Below are 7,117 nucleotides of genomic sequence, written 5' to 3' on the forward strand. Positions count from 1 at the left end.
TTACTAGTTGTATGGACAAGTCACTTAACCCTGCTTGCCTCAGTTTCATCTATAAAATGAGCGGGAGAAGGAAATGGCAAACTACTCCAGTATTTTTGCCAAGACAACCCCAAATGGGGTCATGAAGAGTCAGACATGCCTGAAAATGACTGTACAACAATAAGAAGGAGAACATCAATGTTTAGGGTGGTACCAGGAGGAGAGTCCAAGTTTCTGGTGGAGAGGAGGTAAAGATGTTGGTGAAAAAGCAAACACCAGGGAATGAAGATGTCTGGGAAGTGAAAGGGATACTTCAGTTGTAGTTTTAGTAATATTGAAGGATATCTAGTTAGTGCAACATCATCTAAAAAGTGTGAAAGGAAGGAAGGGAGGGAGGGAGAAAGGAAAGGAAAGGAGGAAGGAAAGGATGGAAGGAAGGAAAAGGGAGGGAGGAAGGAAAGGAAGGGAGGAAGGAAGGGAGGAAGGAAGGAAGGATGGAAGTCTGAGTGCAGAAAGATTTGGGAGTCATTCATTTACTAAAAAAATCACAACAGAAATGAATGAGCACTTTGAAAGAACAGACACAGAAGAATTAGAGACATTGACTAAAATACCTTAAAAAGCAGTAAAAAGAAGTTTAACACCACCATGTTAGGAGATATTCCCCTAAAGGGTGATAACATTGCTAAAGAGTTCCAAGACAGTAGTAAACTGGGTTAATTGTCAAATACTTTAGGGAGATCTGGCGGGGGAGTTAACAGTTATTATCTCAAAATTCTTTGAAGAGCTATTATCTTTTAGAATCATGTTTGTGTAAAAGGTTACCAAAGAGAATCCCTTTTGTGTAAGGGAGAAAATTAAACTGGGAGGTATATGCATCATCTCTGCTGTGACACCAGTGGGTAAAGGTCAGAGAAAACCAAAGGACTCTTACCACATTAGGCTAAGCTTTCTTGAACAGAGAGAAAAAAAGAAACAAAGTGGTTTCTGGAGATAAAACACATAATTCTTTGTAGAACTGAGAGGATTAGAGATGAAATGACAGGTTTGGAAGTCCTGTAGATTCCCTGCTGGTTATAGTTCATAGCTCCCAAAATAATGATGCCGTAACTTCTTTTTAAATCCATTTTGGTTGAAAATTCTATTCTATGGATTTTCCATACTGAAAAATGGGAGAGAAAATAACTTCTGTAGCCATATGCATCTCTTTAGCTTCAAGATTTTTTTCCCTCACAATCAGATATTTTTGAGTGGTCATATCAAAAAGGGAGAGCTTTACAATAAAGCATTTTTAAATGAAAAACATTAAAATAGGATAAAAAAGAATCAAAAGGGAGAAAGAGTATGCTATAACCTCTCAACCTCTCCAAAATTATCATGTATTCCCTGGTTTTAATCACGCAAGTGTTACCCTTAAAGCCTGTTGTATTACCAACATTTCTCTTGAGGATGGTTATGAGCCACTATGGAATAACACAACATTTCTAAGTGCTTTGGCAAGTTTTTTCTCTATGTCAATTCTTTAGACATCTGTATTTATTACATTTGTTAATTAGCTCTAAGAATAAAAAAGCACTGGGTACACTGAAAAAATACGTTAAATATCAGTAAATAGGACTACAGCTTCATAAATCATTATGTACTAATGAGTTACATTGAGAATCAAGCTGTCATTTTGTAGTTGAAACAATCCTTGGTGAAATTCCAGTTAAAGATTCAGCAAGGCTTTAATAGTTGTTCAATTCTTTCCTTACCCTTTGCTTGAGCCAGGACCAGACTCAAATTAAAATATTCAATTATATGGTTTTATCAGTGTGGAAGTTTCCCTCCCACATTGCAGATTGCCTTTACCTGCATAATCCCCTATGCCTGGAATTAAATAGCTCCATACTATCTATGCTTTTTGAAGTTCTTCCTTTCCTTCAAGGTCCAATTCAGCTGCTCTTTCATCCATGAAACCCTCCCTGACACGTTTCTACCAAAATTTCTCAAAGCTCTTGCCTGGGTCACATACTTGCACTTACTGCATTCTCCTTTGTATTGTAGAAATTTCTGTACCTGTCTCCCTCTTCCCCACCCTGCCCCACATAGGCATATGTATTATTTGATTAACAATTTGGCTGAGAACAGTTTAGCAGGAGGTATCTGGATCCCCAGGATGGTGCCTTAAACCTAACAGGTTCTTAATAAATGTTTATTGTACTGCAATTTGTGTACAAGGGAGAGTAATCCCAATGATGAAATCACAACTTCTCGAAGGATTAGAATATTTTCATAGGATCACAGATTTAGAGCTGGGAGAGACTTTAAAGGCCATCTAGTCTAACCCCCTTGTTTTATAAATGAAGTAACAGACGCTCATGGATGTTGAGTGACTTGCCCAAGGTCACACAAGTGTTAAGTGGCAAAGCCTAGATTTGATCCCAGGTCTTTTGACTTCAAATCAGTACACTTTGCACTGTACCACTTGAATACTGCATTGGGCCCCACCTTGTCTGGAAAATATTTGTGAACCATCCATTTGAGTAGGCTAAACTCCAAAGAATATACACAATGCCAAGACTTGTCTATGTCTTTACCAAATGACAACAAGTCATCTCTAAGGCCTTCTCCTCCTGCCACCAATAAATAAGTAAATCACATGGTGCCAAAACCTACATCCTTCTTCATGTTCAAGCTCTGATTCTTTCTTATTCCAAATATAAACCTGGCAAGAGCTGAATGTCAAACATCATCAAGATCCTTCCAGAAACAAATGCCATTTTATTCACATGCTCACTGTTATTTTCTCCACTTCTGGAAGATGTTATTTTATAGTGTGTTCCTAAACCATAGGTTCACTTTTTTTCAAATTTCTGCCTCCTCAGATTACTTCAGATGATTGTGGGCTTTTAAAGCTATAGCTCTGAGGTTGGGGCTTTTTTAAAGACATTAGCATGGAATTTGAGGTTTCATCTCCCCAGAAGACATCAACTTGGAAACTGAAATATCATTCCTTTCTATTTCCCATGTTTGCAACTAGAAACAGAAAGTATTTTGCAAGTACAAGGTTTCATCTTCCTAGGTGACTGTTTGATGGTGGCCTTTGATGACTTTTGTGGCTAATAGCAGTAAAAAGAGGGACTCATTCTGCTGTCCCTATTTTTTTTCTGAGCTGAGGTCAGACAAATAAGCATGATCTTCACTTTTAATCCAAAATATCTCTCAAGAGAGTGGTTGGTCATCTTCTCAACTCCTGAGTCAGGAAGTTAGTCTTACAGTTTCTGAAAAGGGATTTAGACTTATGCCTGGCCTTGCCTTCTGGTCTATAGATGCTCTCATTTGTAGCAGCTCTACCCTACAGCCAGAAATGCTGACTTCTAAGGGTTTAATAGTCTATTGAAGCTAATTGTTAAATGCTAATAGCATCATTGTAAGTATCTCCTTCCTGGTAAAATCTGTCAGCCCTTATTGGTCGAAGAATATGCATGTTTTTCAGGTCTAGAAACCAGAGCTATATCAATTTTGCGTCAACGATAGCCCCGTTTGGCTGTCCACAGCTTCTAAATAGGAAGGAGGAGAAGGAGAAGGAATTTTTGCATAATACAAAATTAATTCAGGCTTTACACATTCAAGAATATTCTGTTCACTGACTGTAAATTTTAATAGAGCATCTAATCTGAATCTGTTTTCTGTTGAATTATCTATATCCTTGGAATTCTTTATCTTTGTAGAAGATAGCAGGTCACAAAAACTCTGTTTTTTAACAAAATATTTTCTCTAAAATACTTTTTAAAAATCTCCTCCTACCCCAGCATTGGCTCCTCAATCAGGAGCAATTGGCTTTGTTTTCCCTTTCTTTTTGGAGATATGTTGTGTAGCAGCCCCAGGGTAATTTGAATAACCTGTCTCAGCTAACTTGGAGGAAGAAGGGATAGAAAAATAAGTAGGGAGAAAGTGGGGGTGATTCTTCAAATCCCAAACTGGGAGCAATGGGACATGACTGAGTATTGGGGAAAGAGGAAACAAATGGTTCTGCCACACCTCCAAACAAGTTAGAAGTGGAAAATATATGTGTATTTGAGGGTTTTATAAGCAGGGATGTGCTAGAGCCAGTTAGAACCAGGTTGAACCAACTCAGGAATACTGATCATTATTATTATGACCAAATAAGAGATAGAGAGGATCACAGGAGATAAATGAATAATTTTGGTTGCATGAAATCAAAGAGGTTTTGTGCAAACAAAACCAATGCTGCCAAAATTAGTAGAAAAAACAGGAAACTAGGAAAAATTTTTATAGAAAATTTCTCTGATAAAGGGGTATAGGGAACTGAGTCAAATCTACAAAAATAAGAGCCATTCCCCAACTGATAAATGGTCAAAGGATATGAACAGGGAGTTTTCAGAAGAAGAAAACAAAGCTATTAATAGTTATGTGGAAAATGCTCTAAATTATTAATAATTAAAGAAATATAAATTAAAATAATTCCAAGGTACCAAACAATTCTGAGGTATCACTTCACACCGATAAGATTGGCTCATCTGACAGAAAAGGAAGAAGACAAATGCTAGAAGGGATGTAGAAAAATAGGTAAACTAAGGCATTTTTGGTGCAATTGTGAACTGGTCCAACCATTCTGGAAAACAATTTTAAACTATGCCCAACCCAAAGGGCTATAAAACTGTGCATACTCTTTGAGCCAGCAATACAGCCACTAGGTCTATACCCCAAAGAGATCAAAGGAAAATGAAAAAGATTCATATGGTTAAAAAAATTGATAACAGCTCTTTTTTTGTGGAAGCATAGAATTGGAAACTGATGGGTTTCCCATCAACTGGGAAATGGCTGAACAAGTTGTGGCATATGATTGTAATGTAACACTATTGTAAGAAATGATGAGCAGGATGGTTTCAGAAAAATCTGGGAAGACTAATATGAACTGATGCTATGTCAAGTGGCAAAACATCATATATAGTCACATCAATATTGAAACGATGGTCAACTGTGAAAGACTTAGCTACTCTGATCAATATAATGATCCACAAGAACTCCAAAGGATTCATGATGAAAAAAATGGTATCCACCTCCAGGGAGAGAGAGAGAGACAGACAGACAGACAGACAGACAGACAGACAGAGATCTGATGAACTCAGTACAGATTGAAGCATGATTTTTTCCTTTATTATCCTTGGTTTTTTTTAACATGGCTAATATGAAAATATGTTTTACATGACTTCACATATTTGATAGGTGTTGCATTTTTTACCTTCTCAATGGGTAGGAAAGGGATGGAGAAAGGGAGATAATTTGGAACTCAAAATTTTTTCAAAGAAAAGAACATTGTGGGGCAGGTAGGTGGTGCAGTGGATAGAACACTGGCCCCGAACAAGTTCAAATCTGGCCTCAGATCAAACACTTGACACTTACTAGTTGTGTGACCCTGGGCAAGTCACTTAACCCCAATTGTCTAAAAAAAAAATTGTTAAATTTTCAATGTGAACATTTACATCTCAGAATTCAGCAAATGCTATGATTTAGGGCTTAATTCGTTGTTTTATTTATTGTCAAGACTGAAAGTAACAGAGAAATATTAATAATATAAATTAAACTTAAAAGTGTATCATGTGTACATTTTTCTCTCAGAAAGTTAGTCATTAAATATTTACCTGGTCTTGAGGTATAAATATTTTCATATACGCTGAATAATTTGGCATGACAGTCTGTGGTATCCAGGTGTATAAAATAAGATTTTTCAAAAGATTAGAAGTCTTCTTGTCTTAGGACATGATAATGCTTTATAAAATAGAGTCAAACCAAGCGAAAACTTCAACTTATGGTGCTCTCTTCAGAGCCAGGATTCCCCACAATTATCATAGTTCCTGCTGTAAAAATGAGGATGAAATAAGAGACTTTGACTTTTTTTTTTTAATGGAGATGTCATATTTATAGAAATTTGGAGCTGAACTACAAGAAGTCTGTGTTCCTCCCTTTGGTGCCCCGGTGAGTCTACACCCTATATTACGTGCTTCAAATGCAGAAATTGCTGGTTATGACTCTCCCACTTAGTAGCTACATGACCATCACTATAGTATAAGGATGATTATCAAGCCCTCACGTGACTCCAGAACCACTTACAGTTTCCACATTTGAAGTATTTTGGTTCAGCAAAAACTCCAGCTAGCTCCCCCATTCAGAGTATTCCTTTGAATACCAAATCATTTTGGCACATGAAAGAATAAGTAAAAGGTATTTAATTAAATCAGGCTACCAAGACAACTCAGGGTGATTCATAACCACATTTCATCAACTACCACCTCCTATATCTCCTAAGGCTCTTTTACCACAGCTCCCTATTTGCCCCCTGCCCTACAATACAGTAGTAGTAGGACCACATGTCAATTCACTCATCACTGTGTCTACACAGGAACCAGGAGCATTGTAAAGTGGTGTGGCTTCCCCTAGCCCAGGGACAGGGTGTTTGTAAAGGATGTTGTTGTTTTTTCTTGGCATGAGAGAACCACATGAACTCAGAACAGAGCTGCTATTTTTCTATTCACCTCTCTGAGGTTAACCTCATACCTTCTATAACCATGCATTCTGTCCTTCATGAGAACTCCCTAGTTCTTTTGAAAATGCATAGTCTTCTGCCAGGTACAGTTCCAGAAGAGAGCATGGAGTTTTTGCCTGGAGACACCCCCTACATTATACTTGCATCCCAACCCCACTAGGTGGTTTTGAGGGAAGTGCTTTGGAAACCTTAAAATGTTATAGAAATGTGAGCGATTATTATCTTCAAAGTTCTCCACAACTCTGTCTTTATCTCTTATATACAGTGTCTGAAGATGAAGGAAAAAAATAGAATTATTTCTCCTTCTATATCCTTGATCTCAGTTATTTCTCTGGACCTATCCATTACTTTTTTGTTTTTTGTTTTTTGGCTGAGGACAAGGAGGTGGAAGGAATATAGGTGTCATGATAGCAACATTACTAGAAAGGGCTGGTCTAGAGGTGCCCAGCCTCATGGAAGGTCTGGCAGATATCATGAGTCAGACATGTCAGGTTGACTAGAGGGAGACACAGATGGAAGAATTAGACAAATATCAGTCATCTGGATAAGATGACAAGTCATGAGTTTCAATTTTTGATTTCTTGAAAT

Source organism: Vombatus ursinus, unplaced genomic scaffold (genome assembly GCF_900497805.2).
Source record: "Vombatus ursinus unplaced genomic scaffold, bare-nosed wombat genome assembly UNPS02014802.1, whole genome shotgun sequence".
NCBI classification, from domain to species: Eukaryota; Metazoa; Chordata; class Mammalia; order Diprotodontia; family Vombatidae; genus Vombatus; species Vombatus ursinus.